Below are 24,380 nucleotides of genomic sequence, written 5' to 3'. Positions count from 1 at the left end.
CGAATTCGTCAACACTACAAAAATTATATACTCATCTTTTCCGGTAATGCATATTCGATCGACGTTTTTGTGTGTGCATTCCGCAGTCCCTTGAATGCACCAAGATGGCTATTATCTTATTCATCACACTGATAAATTACAATCAAGTCTTTTTTCCATGGGTAGCAATGACCGGCCTTTGTATTGTGATATTTATAAAAATACCACAAGAAACAATATGTTTGTGTAATCGAGTGAATACTTTTGACATTTTAAACTTTGACACTAGTGCCTACAAAACAAATACATTTTCGATTAATTAGCATAAAAGCTTTCATTAAGCGAAATTAACATAACAGAGGAGGATCTTAATTTGAAACGTAGTTTTTATATCATAAAGTATCCACTTGTTTTGATGTTGTATTATATAGTTTTGTGCTAATAACTTAGTTGACTGACATAAAAAGTTTACTCAGTTTTAAATCTATACTAACATTATAACGGTGAAGAATTTGTTTGTTTAAACGCGCTAATCTCAGGAACTACTGGTCCGATTTGAAAAATTCTTTCGGTGTTAGATAGCCTATTCATCGAGGAAGGATATAAGTTATATATCATCACGCTAAGACCTACAGGAGCGGAGCTACGCGGGTGAAACCGGTAAAAAGGAGCGCAGCTAGTTTTCTATAGAGGGCTCTATGCCTGACCTCTATCTACTAATAATGCGGGCCTCGGACCAAAATCCAATTGGCTAACTTTAAAATTAAAATAGCCATTAATTGGTATTCCACTTTATATTTTGAATGTCAATATCAATACTTTCGTAATGAAAGACCAAACTCAATTGACAAACATCTTCTGGTCCTTGAAAATTATTGCTGCATCATTGGACCTACCTTTGTATTATAATTTAATATTTTAATTTTCCCAGGAGCAATGTTTGCCGTTAATCACGGAGACATATTCATAGTTAATGAATTAAATGTATGTGTACATGTATGCAAGCTGCACTTAATATTCGGGGAGTATGTGTATATTACCATGTATGTAAATGAGTGATGTCTAAAGCAAATATTCGAAATACAGCGTGCTCGTGCGAATGGCTTGCAAAATAGGACTTACTAGCTTACTGCTGAGATTTGTGTAAATATATCTACTGAGAGGAGTATGATTCTTACTCAATAAGAGTAATGCTCGAAACTGCAGTGATTCATGCCAAGGTATTGATTTTTAAAATAATTCTTGGTACGTTTATACAAAGTTTCGTAATTTTACCTTCATCCTTACTCTCAGGACATGTAAAACTTAATGGATATTACTGATCAATCCTTGACAAACTCTAGAACCAAAACGGATTTTAGAGAGTACATAATAAAATATGCGATGAGTATATATATACTTTCCCATTGATATAACGAATAATTATCCAAACGAAATCCCTTTTAGTTACATAGGTATAATACCTATATATTGTACTTCTTTAGTGTTGAAAAACCAATAGGTATCATGTACTAGCTGCATGTCTGTGGTCATAGTCATTGCTCCGCAATAATAACTCACGATGCTTTCTTTTCACGAGTTATAACTTATGTAATTAACATTTATTTATTCTGGACTATAAAACATCCTTGTTACCTTCAGATAAGGTGTTAACCACGTTGCTTGGCTCATTAGTCATTGATCATGTTTGAAAAACCACAGTATATTACGCAACGCCAGCCGGTTCATCGATTACAATGAATAAACAACGATGTACTTGCTAGTTCAGTTTCGTGTTTCGTACATGTAATTTCTAATTACGTCAAATTGCGTGGTTCAAGTGACATAAGGCTGTTACAGTTTGCGCTTTAACGAATGCCGCTCGTGCACATGCCAAGAATGTAAATAAAGCCTGAAGACGCTTCCCCGGTACAAATTACGATTTCAAATAATTTCTCACATAAATTGTGAGGGTACCTTAATTCCACGTGATGTTAAGGTTTGTATGCACGTAAGCTCCTTGAAATGTTTTCCTTTTATCTAAAAATCTTTCATGGATGTCGAGAATATGAGTGCAATATATATGACAAAAGGTGCTAAAAATGTATATGTATGAATTACTTGTATTATATGATGTACTTGTATTATATAATGTATGAATTACTTGTATTATATATCGACTTCAAAAAAAGCAGAAGGTTCTCATTTCGCCTGGAACTTTTTTTGGGGTTTTTAACCTTAGAACTTTTGACCGGCTGAACAGATTTTGATGACACTTTTTTATGGAAAGCGGTTTAGTTTTCTGTTATAAAATAAATTTAAATTTAGTTTCGTAAGAAATAGAACAGATATATGTAATATGTTTACGCAAACATAATATTATGTGGACACGCATCCATGCATCAGTAGTATAATATGAAAACAATAAAACCTAATGAAAAGATTTAAATCATGTGAGTACCTACCTACGTAACAAAATGCTTAATAAACTGCATTAAATTGATAAACATCGAATAATTTATTTATTCAATTTACTGTTTTCAATCCTACTTACGTAAAAAAATTAATTATATGTGTACTGAAGTATTCAATACAGCAATTTCATACTTTTACCGATTTTATTGCACTACCTATATTGGACAAGGAGCTATTGATATAGATAAACATACCTACATAATATTATAATATTACCATAAAGTTATTTTTATCAGCAACAATAGAAGGAAAGTTGGGAAGGTGAAGGAAATTTATGTCGTTACATATTTCGTATTTATCTAGGACAAATATAGACTACACAACAATGACACATAGGTATGTACATATTAAAATAAATTAGGCGAAGTCTAATTTAGAAGAAAAGAAAAGTAGGTATGTAGGTACGGTCTATTAAAAATATTAGATACTGATATTCAACAGATGGTATAGAAATCTATCATAATATCATAATACGCTTTTGAATTAGGTACTACTAGTCAACTCGTTCAGAACAAGAGCATTGCATTTGCAACTCACTCTCAGTCTGATCCTTATATAATATATTATCACTTATCAGTTATGTTACGTAGTATAAAGCAATGTTATTATTATTCCTTGAATACGCACAATGAAGTTATCTTTCAACACCTGAATAGTGCTCGAAATACTAAACAAAATAAAGTATGTTTTATTTTGCATGCAACCTCTCAAGTCTCTGTAAAAATGTACCATTCGTTCTGCAAGGACAATTTTTTGTCTTACAAATAGAAATAACACTAAGTACTAAAAAGTCTTACACACCATATTCGATAGGCGGTTGGATTGATAACGCAAATTGCGTGTTTATTTTGAAATAGGGTTATTCCACATGTATAAAATTTACATTTATAAAAGGTAAAAATATGTCGTTAAATGATTCTAACACATTTTCGTAACATTATATTTAATTTGTGAGGAGCATAGATTTAAATTTTAATTATCTTTAGGACTGGCATAATTATTCATGATTTGAGTGCAGGAGGACTTGTATACAAATCCCGGGGGAGCCTTATTTTTAGATATTTGTTTACGCGTAACTAGTTACGGAATAAAGTTAAACATGAATAACGTTTATACTGATCAATTTTTTTAATTATGTCAAACTAGAGGTCCGCCCCGGCTTCGCCCGTGGCACATATTTCGCAATAAAAGGTAGCCTATGTCCTTTCTCGGGTATCAAAATATCTCCATACCAAATTTCATGCAAGTTGGTTCAGTAGTTTAAGCGTGATTGAGTAACAGACAGACAGACAGAGTTACTTTCGCATTTATAATATTAGATGTAGTTAGGTACGTACCTACTAGAAGATATTATCTTTTATATCTATTTACCTTGAGCTAGTTATCGTTTTCCCCTGTTACATTTAATCATTTTATTTTATACTAGCAGTCCGCCCCGGCTTCGCCCGTGGTACATATTTCGCAATAAAAGGTAGCGCTATGTCCTTTCTCGGGTATCAAAATATCTCTATACCAAATTTCATGCAAATTGGTTCAGTAGTTAAGGCGTGATTGAGTAACAGACAGACAGAGTTACTTTCGCATTTATAATATTAGTATGGATTTTAGATAAATACCTATATAGGTACTCATTTAACCATATTATTTATTATTATGCATTGGCCATTGCATAACTAATATAAAAAATAAAATATAGTATATTCTCAAAATATTCAATAGCCAATAATAATCAATACTCACTCCCCTAAAAACGTTTATCTAAGTGCAAGAAAAAAAATTAATTTCCATGATCCATAAGTAAAGAACATCAACCTTTTTAGGGCGCTTGTGCACTACAAGGAATTTTACTGTCCGGCATTCCGATTTTTTACGGTCCGGTGTGGCATGAAAAAACCGATGAATTGCTTGTGCACCTGTCCGTCTTTACTCGGATCAGTGCGGTACAGTTCAAGGAAGTTTGGCGGTATAATGCTATCATAAATGATTGTTTTTGCATTTTATGATTTTACAAGAAACGAGTAAAAAATATAGAAGGTGAAATATTATATTACTTCGTTATAATAAAAAGTAAAGTTCCGTAAGAGATTTAAAATGCGTGTTTCACTTATTTATTTTAATCGGTGACGAGGAGCTAAAGCTATTCCCACTTGAACTTTAACTTACCAACACTTACTTAGATAATAATTATAGGTCAATGCTTGGTCAATGTATATAAAATAACAATACCGACTTCTCAAATCTCATTGCCAACTAAAAGAAAGTAAAACAAGAGCTTGCTTTTAATTGGCATATGCAGTAAAAACAGTAAAATCCAAGCAAGTGGGCATTCGAAAACAATTATACCTACAGCGACTCGTAGACACAAAAAACCATCCGGAATAGGGAAAAGTAAAATTTCGGACAGTAAAATTACGTATAGTGCACAAGCTAGTATATAGATTAATGGCGTGCCATACCGGACCGTAAAAAATCGGAATGCCGGACCGTAAAATTCCTTGTAGTGGACAAACGCCCTTAATTTTCATTTTTCGAAATGAAAGGAAAGGAACATTTTCTATTAACTGCCATCTATGAAATGGGTTAAAAAATCATGAATGTTCTAGTAAGCAACAAATAAAGAGATTCATGGAAGTAAATAATAGATGGCAGTATTCTATTACTTGCAATGATTTTGTTAATACCAGAGGTCGCTAGTATCTATTTAACAGCTGAGATTGTTTTGCTTTCTATTGAAACTAACTTCACACCGTTCATCTGGAAACCAGAGACAACAGAATACATAGAAAAATATTCAGTGAGAATTTCGTTCGACGTGTGTTGTGTAGTGCGACTTCATTAAAATTTAAAAATTTATTGTCATATACCAAAATATCTTTGCTACATGTGAATCCCAACTAACTCAAGATTATCTCATATGTGCAGTTAAAATAATTTGCTTACGTATTACTAAGTCAGTGTGTTGTAAAACCAGTGTTTAGTGAGATCCTTTCACAAAAGAATTGTTTTACCTGTGCGCATATTGAAGATAAAGCAGTCAGTAAGTAAATAAAATATTTGTCTCCACTTATTTTATTACATTTGAGTAAAATATTAAACATATAGACCAGTTTCTATTAGCCAATCCATATTTGTAAGGATAATAACAGCCATGTACAGATGTCCTAATTACCTACCAAGTTATTGCAAAAATTATGATTTCTAATGTAATGTATTTGGAAATTTACCAATTTTAAAATAAATCTTTGACTTCATTTATTGCTTTAATCAGGTTTTTATTTACTTTCTAAACCAAAAATGTCAGTGCTTGGCCTTGTCCATTTCGCGTGTAAGCGATATTGTTCTTTCATCAATACCGGAAAATGATTGCATTGTTTGTTTCTATTTCATATAGTTAGGACTTAGGATGTTCGTAAGATTATTTGAGTAATAATAGCAATGAATATTGACAAATCATATGTATTTATTGAAACTTATTGCTAAATGAATACAATTGATTTTAGTAATTATGGTTTTGGTTTTACTACCAATGATCACCACTTGTATATTTGTATGTACTGTATGTATTTCTACATAAATAAGCGTAAAAATAAAAGTAACTATCTTAATTGGAAACAATAATTATTTTTTTGAATGCTATGATATAACCTATTGGAATTAAGTTCTTCAATTATTATTATAAGTAACACAATTTATTTTTATTTCTTACTTATCAGTTTTGCCGTTTGCGTCACTTGAATGTTGATTTTAATAGTTTTTGTACATCATTATCAATTTTAAATATTCCATATTACCACGTAATTAAACTGCCTTGTTGAAAAAACAACAAAAGTCACACCTGCTTTTGGAAACTCACTGCGCACAAAGACATCTTCTAATTTAACATTATGAGGTTTTCTAAATCTATAATTATTTGTATTAATTAAATAACATATGTAACATATGGAATAATCTTATTGCTATACCTCTAGGTATTATTGCATATAAAACTTTGTGTATGATCAAACATTCTTGACCTACTTAATAGCTTCTAACACAATTATTACTGAACTAGGTAATATAATCATTCATTCAATTTGTGTATAATTAAAGCTGTTTGGTATAATTTGATTTATGTATCACACTATAAGATTGGGAACTTGAAACATGAAAGAACGATAAAAACATAACATATTTTGTTTGCAAATTTTTTAAATGCATACAGAGATTGAAAAGTTCTTTGTTAAATAGAAATGGTCTTCTAAGCCAATTATGGTCACAGCTATTGAAAAATTGATCAAACTCGATTGAGATTAGTCATCTATGCAGAAGATATAATTATAGTGCACAAGCTATAAAACTGACATGTTAATTAGATCTAGTAGTACGTATATTATACTAAACACCTGATTCGGGTTCTACCTGTGCACACATTCTCTGTGAAATTGTGCAGGGATAAATTGGTATTAAAATAAAATTGTAATTGAATTGATATATAAGTATATGTTATAATATATATGTTATACACTTATACTTTAATTGAGTCAAAACTCAAATCATATTTTAATCTTTTCAGACACCAAGAGTGATCAACAAAATATGATCTACTTTAATAATCTTTTAAAATGTGTATAATGTACAAAAATATATTTAATATTATAATTATAACTATTAATTTGTTTATTTAAGTTTGAAGCACTGATAGCAAAGTCAATGACAAATAACCACAATCATGAGTTTGATAATAACTAGTTAGTATTATACAAAATTTAAAATATGTACATAATACATATATTTTTGCATACATACAGTGTGATAATGGGTTACATTATGATAATACATTATCAAACATACAGTATTATAATGAGACAAACTAATAACAAAAAAAAATTATACCGGCCGAATTGATAACCTCCTCCTTTTTTTTTAAGTCGGTTAATAAATATTTCAGGACAATTTTTCAGGCGTTTAGGAGGTATTGAATTTTATTAGGGTAGTTACGATACTTGAACTTTTTAACTCCTCCGCCTCCATGGTGGAATCTGGTATTTTTATCAATGATAGAACTAATTATGAGCAATCTATCTGTACCGGTCACAAGTTGCAGTTTTGAGTTTTTTTGAAGAAAAAAAATAAAAAGTTCAAGTATCGTAACTACCCTGATAAAATTCAATTCCCCGTAAACGCCTCCGTGGTGGAATCTGGTATTTTTATCAATGATAGACCTAATTATGAGCAATCTATCTGTACCGGTCACAAGTTGCTCTTTTGAGTTTTTTGGAAGAAAAAAATAAAAAGATCAAGTTCAGTAACTCAAACTGCCCTAATATAATATTTTGACAATCGATTCCTCCTAAAGGCTTCCATGGAGGAATGTGTTTATTTTACCAATTATAGACCTATTTAAGAGCAATCTATCAGTACCGGTCACAAGTTGCACATTTGAGTTTTTTTGAAGAAAGAAATATTTTTTGATCGATTGATGTGTAGTATGGGGAAATTGTTTGAGCCAAAATCATTTTTTACTGCGTATAACTCAGAAACGGTAGGATAAAGGAAAAAATGATTTAGGTACAACTTGTAGATAATTTTATGGCCTTTCAACTTTTCCTTGAAAGTTTTTCTCTAACATGTACCGTTTTTGAGATTTAAGCGAAAAATGAAAAAATGGACCCATTCCCCCCCTCCCCCCACTCCGGGGCTCCTCCTAGTGTCCCGGGGTTTTATTATGTTTATTACCTAGGGACTCTTGACATGTTTCCGAAGAAACATCTTACGTTACTAACTCACGCACTCTAGACCCCCCTTGGAGGGACTCATTCAATGGACTATAAATAAATTTATACAGTGAGCTATTTTCATAAGTTTAAGTAGAAACATTAGCATAAAATACACAATATTGTGAAACACGCGACGGTATAGACTGCACTAATATATCGCATAAGTAAAGCAACAGTCAAGTATATATCAAGAGGATTGAACCGGAGCCGGAGGCTTGCCTTGACGCAAGAGTTGTTGCGCAAGCGAATTGCTGTGTAACGTCGGCCGACCGTGCGCTAGAGACCGGCGAAATCCACTTTCCGCGCAGTTCCGACATTTAACTAGTCTAATCATCTTATTGGCATACCTATTATGTATTCATTAAATGATAGCGTCGAAATAAAACATCTGACACTAATCTGCGAATAAATTGGAAAACTGGTTTTGTAGCTTTGTACTTATGTGGACAACGAATACTTAAGCAATCGTCGTATTAATGTTAAACGACGAATTTGAGCCAGATGCAGAATATTAAAGAAGATGAATAATAATAATCAGGAAGAACTTTGTTGCATATATGTACTGTGAATAAAATGCCACACATCTAAGTAATAACACTTACATAATACAGTTGTAGATAAATTGCAATTCTGTAAATTATCACACGTTTGGTCTCATTACTAAACAAAACAAAATGAAACAATGCATGTGACTCCATTTACCAACGCGTGTGGGCTTCGTCAGAGCTGGAAGTTTTGGTGGTTGAAGATAATTTGACAGTCACCGACTCAAAGAAAAATCCGGAATCTATTCAGTACTTTGTGTTAATGTAAAGTTATTGTTTAATTTCTAAAATACGAGCATCTTGATTGACGTTTGGACTTTGAAGATTTAAATTTTAAAACAAATTACCTACCGTATGGTATGATCGACGTTGACAAAATGTAAAGAATTTAGAGACAAATATTAAAATTAAGCATGATTTTAATAATTTTAAAGACAAAGTGCGACCCTCAAACGGAATTAATTTCAGTCTCTTTGATGAATTATTTAATTAATAATTTTCAATATTTACAGACTGTCAAATATTTTGACACACCCACAATTTAAACGGAAATCAGATCCTAATCTGACAACAACAAGAAATTAAGAACGTGACACAGGTTCTACAAATATTTAATTGAATTTATTATTGTGATAATGATTAATGTTATTAGCAATCGGTCACCGCGGCACACGACCATTTGCAAAGGTAGAACCTATACAAATGCTTTACCGCTTTAAAGGGACTAATTTACCGTTAAGTAAGGATTGATGATGAATAAAGGATTGAATTCCGCCACACTGGTAATGGGGAGGAAAAGAAATCGGGCCTCCGGGTCCCCTTCTCATCGCACGAAACACAGTGCGCATCTTGTTTTTGTGTGGGTGTGATAACTACCATCCACGATACGAGTTGGCCTTATTCTTGTCAAAGTGTACTTGACTCCCACATTAAAACTGAACAATACTTACCCTGTGCTTTTTTTTAACCTAAAAAATGCATTGAATGTCAATATACATAAAGGGTTTATCTCATCCATCTTTAAATAAAACCTATGAAAATAATATAGCTTTTTCCAAAGATTTAAAAATTCATATTCTTATAACTCTCCTCTAATTTATCCGGCAAATGAGGTCAAAGAGGCTCCACTATCCTAACCTGTCCCCAATAAGGTACATACGGCTCTGTAAGTATGTGGTAACATACTTATAGTATCGCCTCGATCTGCTTTATAAGGAAGCCGCTATTTAATGTTAAATTACACATTAAACTTCTTTAATGTCACGTTATGAAATTACATTTAATGGCCCTTGTCCGTTAGTGCTAAACATTTATCTTAAGTGCTTATAAAACGCAATATGTTCCTTTTGAAGAATATAAGAACTTTGAGACCGGTTTAGTGATCAGTCGATAAAATCAATATCTTCAAAATAATAATGGTAAGGTTCTACATACAAGAATGTAAACGCAAAATTTTTAAAATCATTTTTTTTTACTGCACGCTCGCCCTAGTAATATATTATTATGGTCGCAGTTTACCCTCTAAATTGTCCCTGTGACTAGATGCTGCGCAGTACCGAACCTAACTATACGGCATGTTATTTATCCCAAATTTAAAGTAAATAAATAAATTCACTTATTTAAAATAGTATGCAGGGTCCATATTATACCAACTGCCTATTTATTTGAGTAACCCCACGTAAGAATAACGTGGTCAGATTTTTGGCCACATACTAATTATTCTCTTTTGCACGCCTCATAAGCGAAGCGTTGAGGTGGGTACTACTGTCACTTCGCGCAAAACATCTGATTTTTCAAACTTAAAATGTCTTTATGTATCATACATTGCACTTGTAAGATAATACATACACACACATATTAAGAAAAAACACTATTTTTAACGTTCATGATATTTTTGATGTCATTTTTGTTATTTAAACTAGTTAAAAAACAGTTTAAAAAAGTTCTGTCTTGGACGTCCGTGTGTCTGTATGTGCGGATCCTTTTTCTTGTTAACACGATAGCGACCGAAATACTTTACTAATCGAGTCTTTTTTTTTCTCTTACGCTTGAGTATGCTCAGGAATAGAACCCTTTCATTTTTCAGGGTCTGTATTCGATGTGGTTTAATTGTTATTAAATAAACAAAAATAATAATTAATAAATATTTATTAAAAAAAAATTATGAGGCGTGCACTTTTGGATTTTCCAAATTTTCTATTCTATGATTATGGTACTTATATTATATTCTAAACATATCTGCAATAATATGTTATCTGAGCAAACAGCTAAACTATTTTGACATACTAAGGAACGAAATCTTCACCTTTTTACAAAATGATACTGCCTTATAAATGACCTTACAAGGTCGTCGTCCACACTGCCATTGTGGACTCTGTGGGTTTCGCAATAAAATACTGCAGGCACGTCTCAACTCAATGCGTACATTAGTTTTATCAGATTGGAACCCCAAACAGCACTTCTGTGACTTTTATGCGACACATTTAGTTCACGTCAAAACACGTAAAAATTACACGCATTTGCAAAATGGCTGTACGGGCTACGGCATACCGAGCAGAGATAAAAATTGTACGTAAATTACTAAATTAACTAGTATATTAAATCTTACTTCGGCCTTGTCCTATATGAGTGGTATTATCGATTTCCGTAATATAGTAATTATAACCGGTCCATTAAATGTTTTAATAATGATAAAAATATAGTTTCAAATCAAATACAGCAGTATCTGTTTTTATTTTTTAGGCCCAGGCTAATTTAATTTCGGCCAAGGCGAATCCATTCTTATGGAGAAGCAAACTTAAAACAATAGCATATTATTACGTTTATTGGCTTCCTGTGAATATAAATGAATATTATGACACACGTATCGTACGGCGTACCTACCTATCATCAAATAAAATAATTTTCCTCTTTGCCAAATAATTTCAAGTTTTCTAATCCTAAGAGCGTGTGCATATTTATAGAAGATCCTGTTGTTAGCTTCATTAGAATTCTTACCATGGTATTCATGATGCACTTTCTCTAGATAATAAAGAAGGAACGTGTTGAATTATAGACCTTATTTCTTTTGTATAAGATTTAATTCACAAACGACCGTAGATAAAGTGTCACTACTAACCATGCAACAGTGCCGTTTTTGTATTAAATGTCATCCAAGAATAATTGCTGCCTGACTAATTGCTGTCTCTGAATCGTGCTAGTACAACAGCAGAATTACAAGTCTGGTTCCAACCGACCTGGCCACCGTGGCTAGGAATAACATTCGAGGGACTATAGATCTTATGTATAACTTTGTATTGACGGCTGATAAACTTCATCATAAAATAGAAACCTACGTTAGAAATTTACATGTTTTATATACAGGGTGGCCCGTTTATAGTGGTCCAAAAATTTTTTTCAGCTTGAGAGCATCATGAGTAATCATTTAAAACAAACTTTAGTTAAGCGAAAACTTATGGTTTAGAAATTATGATTTTTTTTATAAATAATCCGGAGTTTCAATATTTTTGTCACAAAACCACTCTGTTATGAAAACTACTGGACCGAATTGAATGAAATTTGGTATAGGTATAGCGCAATAACCTACCTATCGCACTATAGGCTCATCTTGTGTAAATAATTAGACTGCATTTTTTTATTTTAACTTTTTCCGTAGTTTTTTGAATTTCTCGGCAAAATATGGACTTTTCGAAAAAATCCTGTGAAAAAAAAATGTACCACCAAGATTTTGCTGGTACTGCTAAAAACTACCTTAACATAGGGTTATTCTTGACACAAAAAATCATAGTTGTCCTTCGATTGTAACATCTTCAAAAACAACATCATGTACATTAACACATGGAAATCGAAAAATTACGAAATTTACCATAATTTAATTTTAATCATTTGGAACGGCCAATTTATGTTTAAAGAACCATATATTGCCGTAAAAGTCATTACAAATCAGTATTCACATGGCTATAAAACTTAAAATGAATGAAATAAAATTTTAACCTGCCAGGCAAGATAACTTAACTTTATTCTAATGTCAATTTATTGAGTTTTTTTTTGTTGTTTAGTTTTTATGATTAAATCTTAATAAAAGGTTTGGAGAATTAATAAAACAACATAAATATTAATTAACATATTGTTTATTTTTTACAAAAGGTTTTTGAAATGCCGTCCGCCTTAACTAAACATAATCTGCATTTTCGTAAGAAATTTCTTCGCAGCCTTTTAAATGGCTGCCGGCTTTCTTTAATGGCTGTTATAGCCACTTGAATTTATGCCTATAAATAACCATACATTCATTATACATAGGTACATTTGTATACCAATTTATGGTATTATACCATTTACTACCATAGGTTCATACCTAAAAATTCAAGTGGATATAACAGTCATTAAAGAAAGCCGGCAGCCATTTAATAGGCTGCGAAGAAATTTCTTACGCAGATGCAGATTATGTTTAGCGAAAGGCGGACGGCATTTTGAAAACCTTTTGTAAAAAATAAACAATATGTTAATTAATATTTATTTTGTTTTATTAATTCTCCAAACCTTTTATTAAGATTTAAACATAAAAACTAAACAACAAAAAAACTCAATAAATTGACATTAGAATAAAGTTACGTTATCTTGCCTGGCAGTTTAAAATTTTATTTCATTCAAATAGTTTTATAGCCATGTGAATACTGATTTGTAATGACTTTTATGGCAATAAATGGTTCTTTAATCAAAAATTGGCCGTTCCAAATGATTAAAATTAAATTATGGTAAATTTCGTAATTTTTCGATTTCCATGCTTTAATGTACATGATGTTGTTTTTGAATATGTTACAATCGAAGGACAACTATGATTTTTTGTGTCAAGAATAACCCTATGTTAAGGTAGTTTTTAGCAGTACCAGCAAAACCTTGGTGGTACATTTTTTTTTTCACAGGATTTTTTCGAAAAATCAATATTTTGCCAAGAAATTCAAAAAACTACAGAAAAAGTTAAAATAAAAAAATGCAGTTTAATTATTTACACAAGATGAGTCTATAGTGCGATAGGTAGGTTATTGCGCTATACCTATACCAAATTTCATTCAATTCGGTCCAGTAGTTTTCATAACAGAGTGGTTTTGTGACAAAAATATTGAAACTCCGGATTATTTATAAAAAAATCATAATTTCTAAACCATAAGTTTTCGCTTAACTAAAGTTTGTTTTAAATGATTACTCATGATGCTCTCAAGCTGAAAAAAATTTTTGGACCACTATAAACGGGGCACCCTGTATATTGCTTAAGCAGAACTTTTTTAATGTCTTGAGTATTAATGCTTGTATCAATTCAAGGGATTAATTATACGTTGGTATATTTTGTTGTAACAAGTAAAAGCGTCCTAATTTCCCTCGTAATGGTACAAAGGGCAATGTTGCATTATTGTTGTTTTAACAGTTAGCAATGGAGGTCAATTGGAGCTCCGCTATCGGTTGAGCGTGCAAGCCGATGACCTCATATCGATGTTAGGCGCAGATGTTTGGCCGAATTCGCCCTACGAACTGAAAAACAATATGAAAACTATTCCTACCTTTATAATGAAGATACTGAACAATGTTTAGATGTTGCGGTCGACAAATAGCAGGACAACAACGCACGTTGTTTTAGAAAATGGATAAATTTTAAATACTTGCTCCTTATAGTAAAAGTTTTATATGATTCTACACATTGTTTTCAGTTGTCCTTGTGTCATTGCGTCATCCAGGTTTTAAATTATCAAAAGTTATTGTGGCGTCAGTAATAATTATTAAAACAAAATTAAATAGTAATTGTACATTGAAATGTTTCATGAAATGACATTGAACGACATCGTTTATAATTCTTAAAAAATGGTTTGTTATTTTGTTCCTTAAATATAAATAATAATATATAAATTAAATGTAATTATTATCATAAAAAAACGTATTAACCGAGAGACAACAGAAACACAATATCATCTCGGAAAATTTCAACTGTCTAAGTATCACCGTATCACGCTTCATGAGATACACCCTGGACAATAATCTTTCGTTTAAGGGGATGAATCCCTTTGATTTTTAATATATTGTATAATTATTTTTTTCAGTAGTCTGCGTCATACAACAAAACAATTATTACTTCAACTTATATGAACATTTCGCTTTACCGACGTCAGCAAACCGTTTGTTGTTTTGGCATCGACTATTCAATATAAATCTAAAATTTAACAGCGCTTTTTACATAACCTTTCCCGGGAACTGCATTAAATCCATTCCCACGCACGCTCGTAGATTTTAAATGTGGGTTGGCGAATATGGTTTTACTATCGAGATCACTACCGCATTACATTAGAAGTGGTATCGTGTGATTATATTTTGTTACAGTACATTCGCAACAATCAGAACTGTACTGTTCATGTGAGTGTGGTTTGCTGTTTGTTGAGCGACGATGACCCGTTGGACGGTCGCTCACCCCTTCAACCTGTCTCAATCTAGCATTATCTTATGAGCCATTACTATTTTTATGAGTCCTCTACAGTTAAATTTTAAGTTAGCGCCAAGAAGATAAGTTACAATCGTATTTCTAATGACTAGTACATACACAAATGTGGTTCCAATTTTAAATGCTGAAAAGTGACCTCTACATTACATATTTTCAAGGCTGTTAAAACATTCTCTCTACATTGCGCGTTTGAACTCTTTAGCCTTCCCTGACATTGTTATGTTACGAATAACTTATTGTTAGAGAAGGTAGATTCTAGTGGATATTGCCTGCATTATAAAATGAATGTACATTATTTGATCGAAAAACATACAATGAAAAATGCAACCCCGAGCTCGGGCTAGTCACAGGGAATTCCAAATGGGAGAAAGCTATCTAGATGCTAGCCCGTTATGACTCAACGTGCTTAACGAGTTTTATATGTATTCAGATCACATTGCAAAATTAGTTTTAATCAACCCCATTCATTTGCGAATTAATAATTTAAAAATTGTATTTCAAAATATACCTATACTGGTGAGTAGAATAAGCTACGCATTTTTTATTTCGAGATAAGATTGAATTAGTAAATTTACACTGAAACTAGTTTTGTATCAAGCAATGTGACTTATACAAGTATAATATGTACTTGTTTTAAGTATGATTGTATTTTACGTTACGTTCTACCACCACTGTCAACTAATTACTTAAATTTGTTAGCAACACTGTCAGCATTAAAAATACAGACGAACACACGGGTTCCATTGGATAGGATTATGAAGATTTTTTGAAGTGAAAACTTCTTTAGCGGCGTTGAGCACTTTTTCTGTAATGGGTATAAAATCTTAAACTCGCGTCAGGACACGTGACCTGATCGAAAAAGCGTAAGACGGATACCATTCCAAAATATCAAACATGCTCAACGTTAATAATCAAGTTTTCACTTCTGCCGGCACTCCCGGAGTGCAACCCGTCTTTTTTTGCACGCCTCATAAGCGAAGCGTTGAGGTGGGTACTACTGTCACTTCGCGCAAAACATCTGATTTTTCAAACTTAAAATGTCTTTATCAGTGGCGGTACGTTCATACAAGCCGAAAAGCCCGGCTTGCCTTAGAAATTCGCTACGAGATAGGAAAATAACCAAATTCACGTTTGAATATTCGCGCGCAATGAGCAGTTCATAATTTGCTCCGAAATTCAATGAAAACTCACCTACAATATAATATATAATACGCCTAGCATAAAACAATGACGAATTCGAGTAAACTTTTAATTTCATCCTTCTTCCTATCAGAATAAGGTCGTACCTTTTATTTTGACGTTACAATCTAAATTGGATGGATTATAACATGTAGTTGTCTCGCTTGCACGCGTGGGCTTTTACCGGGCTTTGCGCTCATCTCTTCTAACGTATGAAATTTCGTCTAAGTAGCTACATACCTAGCCATAGAATTCTATAGCAATCTGTATGGAAAATAAAGCCACGATAAAGCCCGGCTTTAACAGTGTGAAGATAGTTACGATTGCGCGAACGAACGTCGTGAATATTATTGTTATTAGGTATAGTTTGTTTGAGCGGGTGATTATATCGGTGTAATTTAGGTTATGTTTTTCGAATTTTGTGATAAAATGAGTGTCGCGACAGCAGATTGTGTTGTAAATTGTGATGGTTTGCTTTGTGCTCAGCGGGGGAAAGGTAAAATCATTAAACTTTACTGAAAAACATCAATTAATTTCTTCATAAAAACCAACTCCCGATTTGTGCATTACCCAAACAGCTAGTAAGTCACATAAACGAAATTTTAATTAAAATATGTTTACGAATTAATCGATTTCATGAATAAGAATTGCTTAGAAGCCCCAGCTGTTGAAACTTGCACATTTGGTACTTGGTAGTTATGATTTCTGCTAGTAGGTATAAGGTAGTTCTTCCACGGAGCGTGCTTTCTCATCGTTAAATCGAATTAAATTTTGAATTATCATAGGTACGTATTTAAGAATTACACAAAGCCAAGAACGCCTTATTGAATTATCAATAATTGAAAGTTGTTAGGTAATTGAATTCTAAAACAATCACCTACTTTCTTCCGATTCCGATTCCGATTCCGATGTTATAAAATCTTTCGTTCAGAAGATCGCCGTTTTGAATTATTAGAATATAAATGATCTGTTCAATTTTATTAATAATATAATGTCATACAGTTTAATAATTATAATTTATCGATTTTAATGATAAACGTTTGACTCAACTGGCGGGCGCGCGTGAAAATTTAGAAGATTTGATTCGGTAATTACACAGTATAGGTACCTTAGGAAGGTTTCTAATTCAAGAAAAGGGTACCCAGCAAAAACTTTGAAAACTTTGGGCTTGCCCAGTCCTTACACCCTAGGCACGCCACTGGTCTTTATGTATCATACATTGCACTTGTAAGATAATACATACACACACATATTAAGAAAAAACACTATTTTTAACATTCATGATATTTTTGATGTCATTTTTGTTATTTAAACTAGTTAAAAAACAGTTTAAAAAAGTTCTGTCTTGGACGTCCGTGTGTCTGTATGTGCGGAGGATTTTCTTGTTATCACGATAGCGACCGAAATACTTAACTAATCGAGTCTTTTTTTTTCTCTTACGCTTGAGTATGCTCAGGAATAGAACCCTTTCATTTTTCAGGGTCTGATTCGATGTGGTTTAATTGTTATTAAATAAACAAAAATAATAATTAATAAATAATTATTAAAAAAAAATTATGAGGCGTGCACTTTTGGATTTTCCAAATTATTTATAAATATGCATATATAGGTATTAAAAGTTTGAAAATTATAATATGGCAAATATTTATCATATATGCGTGCGTCACAATTTATTTGCCAACCTAAAATTATTAACACAAAACTTTATCCACAAAAGTCTGTCAACCGCCATCATTATTGTTATTATTCTTGTATTCCTTTTTGTCCCTAATGATCGTTATCTCCTGTACTGTAAACAGCCATTAATGTTGCTAGATTAAACAAACTAGCAAGTACCTACAACGAGCGATCATTTTGCTTGCGTTGTTTCCGTTTGATTACGAGCCAAGGTAAAAAGATGAAAAAGGGCCATGTGACATAACGCCATACTGTTACTGAGCACATGTCACAACCCACGGCCATCTGCATCGTACTTGCACTAATACCTTTCTTAACGTGTACATGCATAGGTTCTACAAACGCGAAGCCCTACACGTTCTAACCGAAGCCTTAATACATAGGTTTAGCCGCATCAAGGTCTATAAGAACGATTTTTTCTTTACTTACAAGGTGGATTGTATAGTTAGAAAGAAAAAGATTTTCTTGTTTAAAAGGTCTATGTAGGTCAATATGTATATAAGTAAAGGAACCTTTAATAAAGTGAGATAATATATGTAGAGTCGTTTCTACAACTCCTCCTTTGTATATTTAGTACTAGCCGCTCCGCGCGGTTTCACCCCCGTGGCTCCTCTCCTGTTGGTCGTAGCGTGATGATATATAGCCTATAGCCTTCCTCGATAAATGAGCTATCTAACACCGAAAGAATTTTTCAAATCGGACCAGTAGTTCTCGAGATTAGCGCGTTCAAACAAACAAACAAACTCTTCAGCTTTATAATATTAGTATAGATTTTACCTGACCTAAATACATACGTTTTTGTATCACTTAATTTTGATAAACAAAGTTGGACAATACTTAAAAATATACCTAGTTTATTTTTTATAAAAATATATTTATAGAGATGAATAATGGTCATACATTGTAATAGTATTTGTTATAACAGCTATAAGTATATTTTCTCTTTTGTTTTAGATTCCGGAATGCTAACAGTCGATCACGCAACACACTGAAGGTAAACCCATGATTGTAATCACTCATAATGTAGATTGTAGTTGATCAAATTGTCTTTCTCTTATTGACTGTCTGTAAACTGTTTACATGTTTTGTTTTCGTTCATACATAAATGTATCTTAACGTCAGTACAATGAACTGGTTGCGTGTACAAATTAAACTAATTGGTGACTCTTGATGTTCAGTTTTAATAAATTAAAAATTTTAATGTGTTCTGTTATCATATCACATATTAGGCCACGATAAAAAGTTTTGAGGTGCCGCAGTCGGCACGAACAATCACATTTTGGGTAACATCAGTATCGCCATTTCTTTACTCAATTAATCTTTTTCCAAGAAGTTTTGGCTCGTGATTCTCTCTACCTGTTTATCAGCGTAGGATCGTTTTTAAAAACCGTTGCTTTTTATACTTACTTATTCTTTATACAGGATACCTATAATATTATGTTTCTTATATTCCTACTTCCTTATTCTAATAGGCATGACGACAGTATCCATAAATGATCGTATTAGTGTTTTTATGGGAAAATGTATAATAAATAAATTAAATATAGCGACTTAGAAATCTTAAAAACATTAAGATTAATGAGATTATCAATAAAATAAAACATTGAAATTCTGCAGTTCGCCATTTTGACTAAAACACGCGTGACGTCACGCTTAAGTAAACAACTCACGTCAGATGTATTTTGTTGTTATGAATATGTTGAGAATACGAATTTTTATTTATTTTCTATTGTTTCACGTATGATTTATCGAAACAACAGAAATATAATTGCGAATTCACGAATACATGGTTCGGGGTTCTCCGCGCCAACTTTATACAATAATTTCTTATTATTTTTTCGCTTGAAATAATTACTAACACATTTTTGAGCATTATTTTTATGTGGATTCACACTGCAATACTGCACACCACTTATTAACTTTGTAATTCGTTTCTATAACACATATTAAATAAATATTTTTTTAATTTTCTTCGCAATGCGTACAAATAATTACGTATTTACGAAAGAGTGACGTCACGCCTACGCCATGACACCTGCGAGCTGTTTTGGCACAGTTAATAAATATTTTTTGAAAAATGGCTTTTATCTTCGTTAAATTTAAGTATATTACCGAAATATAGGTGTGCCAGAAGCGGATCGCTTTTTAAAAAACAAACAATTATAATACTATAGTAGGATATATAAATATACATATATCCTAAAAGAAAAAATGCGTCTTAAATTATCTTATTTACTGCACTCGCCGGCCGCTGCCGCGGCACGCTCGCTTTGCTCGCTCAGCTCGTGCGTTGTTTATCAAAGTCTAACCTAACCTAACTGTTTTTTATTGCAAAAACGATTCGCTTCTAGCATTCGCCGATCGCTGCCGCGGCACTAACTTAAATGACATTAAACAAGTTTTTAGAATATTCTGAATTTTTTTAATATTTTATGGACTCTTTATATTTTATACGATCTGGCCAAATGTGGATGGCCAAATCGTGAAACGTTGACGATTTAACGATCTGATCAAACTATGTTGGCCATTTCATGAAATGCGACCATTTCGTGAAATGATCGATCATATCATGAAATGAGCAAATCTACGATATGGCCACGACATCTTATTTAAGACGCATTTTTTCTTCAATACATATAAGATATCCACATTTTCCATAGTACTCGAACCGTCGTAAATTCTTTGCTATGACTTTCTTCATATTGTTATTAAACGAATTATGAAGTTTTTAACTGCGAATAATTAAATTTTCGCCAGCGGCCGCCATCTTATCACATAAACCCAGAGCTTGCAGCTGCAGCGCCTCTACCAATGATTAATGTAACTATTTTACGATATGATCAAATAATTTTGATCATTTCATGAAAAAACCGCGCGTTTAGTTGGCCATATCGTGAAACGATTTCTTATCATTGATCTCAAGCCACATCATGATGTGGCCAAACTAAATTGGCCATTTCACGAAATGCGACCATTTCGTGAAATGGCCAGTCATATCATGAAATGAGCAAATTTACGATATGGCCACGACATATATATGGCCCCGAATAACTTATGTTGCACACATAGGAATTAGGATCGATGGGGATTTTGAAACTTTATTTGCTATGGTACCTACGTCCTATACAGCCCAGCTCTACACCAAAATTTGGCTTTCCGAAAGTTATGGTTATTTCAAATTTGACCGGAATATAATATGTATGATAAATTGTCCATTTAGAGCCGATTTTTCAATGCTTGGATAAAACTTATTCGTCGAATAATGTATAAAACTACCATTTTAAAAATGTATTCTAATAGGCATGACGACAGTATCCATAAATGATCGTATTAGTGTTTTTAAGGGAAAATGTACAATAAATAAATTCAATATAGTGACTTAGAAATCTTAAAACCATTAAGATTAATGAGATTATCAATAAAATAAAACATTGAAATTCTGCAGTTAGCCATTTTGACTAAAACACGCGTGACGTCACGCTTAAGTAAACAACTCGCGTCAGATGTGTTTTGTTGTTATGAATATGTTGAGAATACGCATTTTTATTTATTTTCTATTGTTTCACGTATGCTTTATCGACTCAGAACAGAAATACAATTGCGAATTCACGAATACGTGGTTCGGGGTTCTCCGCACCAACTTTATACAATCATTTCTTATTATTTCTCGCTTGAAATAATTACTAACACATTTTTGAGCATTATTTTTATGTGGATTCATACTGCAATACTGCACACCACTCATAAACTTTGAAATTCGTTTCTATAACACATATTAAATAAAGACTTTTTTAATTTTCTTCGCAATGCGTACAAATAATTACGTATTTACCAAAGTTTGACGTCACGCCTACGCCATGACACCTGTGAGCTGTTTTGGCACAGTTAATAAATATTTTTTGAAAAATGGCTTTTATCTTCGTTAAATTTAAGTATATTACCGAAATATAGGGTTTTTCTTGTATAGTAAACGTATACACACATTATGGAAGAGGATTTCAAAATCTTTCGTCATGCCTATTGCCCGTATTTGACAGTTTACGTGACATTTTAATATTATCGTGTAATACTTTATTGGACGGATAAGTTTTAACCAGGGATTGAAAAATCGGCCCTAAAACGGATGAAAAAAATTACGCGTACGATATAATGTGTTGACGATATTGCACAAAAACTATTTTTTGTGACATAAATCATAATGTGTACTTGATGATACTTATACGAGACTTAATCTTCTTCTCTCTTATATATAAAAATGAATCGCAAAATGTGTTGGTAAGCGCATAACTCGAGAACGGCTGAACCGATTTCGATAATTCTTTTTTTATTATATTCCTTGAAGTACGAGGATGGTTTTTATGTAGAGAAAACGTAAATATGTACCACGGGCGGGGCTGACCGCTAGTTATAAAATAACGTTAACATGTACATACTATCTATATTTTATAGGATTAGGACGATGCTCCAATGTTTAAAAGAATTTATTGATGAGTCATTTTAACATAATATAATATGTATTATTGTCGCGCAATATCGACATAGCAATAGCACATAATATGTGAAAAACATTTTTAGTTACTACCTTTCTAGTGCTTCTGAATTTCTGGTATATATCTATTTATTTAGAAACTGCAAAAATAAGAGAAAATATTAGAGTTGTTCAATCCATTTGTAATCTCAACTCCTCTCATTAGAGCCTACGCTAATGACGCATTGCGCTTGTTCTATATTTAAAACAATATATTTTTAGACACAGTTTTTGGCATTTTCAATGTAAGGCAACAATGAATGTGGGTAGGAAATAATAAAAAAGTTTATGCATCCTGAAATGGGAAAAATAGAGCGCCTGTGACAAGCTATCATTGTGGTTTACTTCTATAACAGTGCAATTGAACAATTTCTATGGGAGGAAATATTTTACAGAATTTTTACAATTGCTTGCAGCGACAAGTTCCAACTAAATTTCATTCGATAGAAATAATAAGAATTAGATTATTGTTCATGCCTTATTAATTAATTATTTCTGTGCTAATCCAGCCGGCTGTAAATTGCCTCTCAATTATAACAGCATGTAATATTATGAATACAAAATGTTGAACAAACTGCAAGCAGCAAAGCAGACAGGCTGTTCACTGTCTGCTTCGAATTTTTTAAACGAAAAAAGTAACATGCCGGATGATCGTCGGATGAATCAGCAGAGGAACCGGTCTCGCGTCGGACGGTTCGTGTCGTTCATTGCCACTGCAGCACGGAACGTCGTAGATTTGCTTGTAAACAATACAAGTGCGTATTGTGTAAATTAAGCTTTTTGAAACGCGCACATACATATAAGACACGTAGTCACTTATAAGTAGAACGTTATATGACGTGGTGAGATGTCTTTGCCTAAAGATGGTGTGTTTACTCAAATACTGGCGATGGCGGTGTCTGGATGTTGATTGGAAATGAAATGTTGGTACAATTGGACATTTTACGATTATTGATTGGGAGAGGGTATGCAAACAGACAGACTGCAGATAATAATTTATACAATTTTTATACCCTGAAGCAAAAGGGAGTGTTATGAATTTATCGTGTGTGTGCCTAAATGTGGCATTGTATCTCCATAACATCCAATAACCAAATGTTGTTGGTATATTTATTTTAGGAACATATTCTTTCTCTCTTCTCCAAAATTTAAATGTTTTAAAGGTGACCTAATTAGACACAATAGCTAATTGTAGATGACATAATAGCTGTTGACATGAGCTAATTGTAGAAAGAAGTATTTATTGGGTCAATTAACAGATAAAACGTTCAAATTTATATTGAACACTAAAGTTTCGATAGAAAACCTTGAGTGAACTAGAAAGTTCGACCCATCATAATATCGACCGTTACGCATAGAAAAGCTGAATCAACCTTGAAAAGACAATTTACAAATGTACATAGTTGTATACCACCTCATTTACAAATGAAAAGTACATATTTATAAATACTACCTATGTATTTTTTGTCTTGTCGTAATATTATAATTCTTATAAAAATCAGTTCTATATAAGTAGTATATTCCTATACGAAATCAATCAGACATTATGGTCCAAAGTTATAACTTATAATACTGCGTACATTAATATTAAAACTTGTTCACACAATCTTAATGGATTTCTGAAATAATACAGAGATGTAAACATTATCAAAGATTCCAACATTAAAATTATAAAAAAAATAATACTAATACCCTTGAACTAAACGAACGGATACCTCAAACCAGCATATTTCGCCCTCCAACTTTTGGCATCTGATCCACTCCGCAATTTGTTATAT

General features: G+C 32.4%; 1 protein-coding gene across 1 annotated transcript in view; it reads left to right on the top strand.

The window, feature by feature from the left end:
* Positions 1-5,205: 5,205 nt before the first annotated feature.
* The window catches only part of Oatp30B (Organic anion transporting polypeptide 30B), a 43,946-nt gene continuing 24,771 nt past the window's right edge, over positions 5,206-24,380 (top strand). The window contains exons 1-2 of the mRNA XM_089696622.1: positions 5,206-5,470; positions 19,029-19,068. The gene's annotated coding sequence lies outside the window, so the exon portion shown is untranslated. The remainder of the gene's footprint in view (positions 5,471-19,028; positions 19,069-24,380) is intronic.

The sequence above is a fragment of the Colias philodice genome, chromosome 6, assembly GCF_061535455.1.
Source record: "Colias philodice isolate Cphi_HAF_F1 chromosome 6, ilColPhil1 Martin Lab GWU primary, whole genome shotgun sequence".
Classification (NCBI taxonomy): Eukaryota; Metazoa; Arthropoda; class Insecta; order Lepidoptera; family Pieridae; genus Colias; species Colias philodice.
The sequence above is the reverse complement of the archived record's forward strand: the minus strand, read 5'-3'. Positions and strand labels throughout refer to the sequence as shown.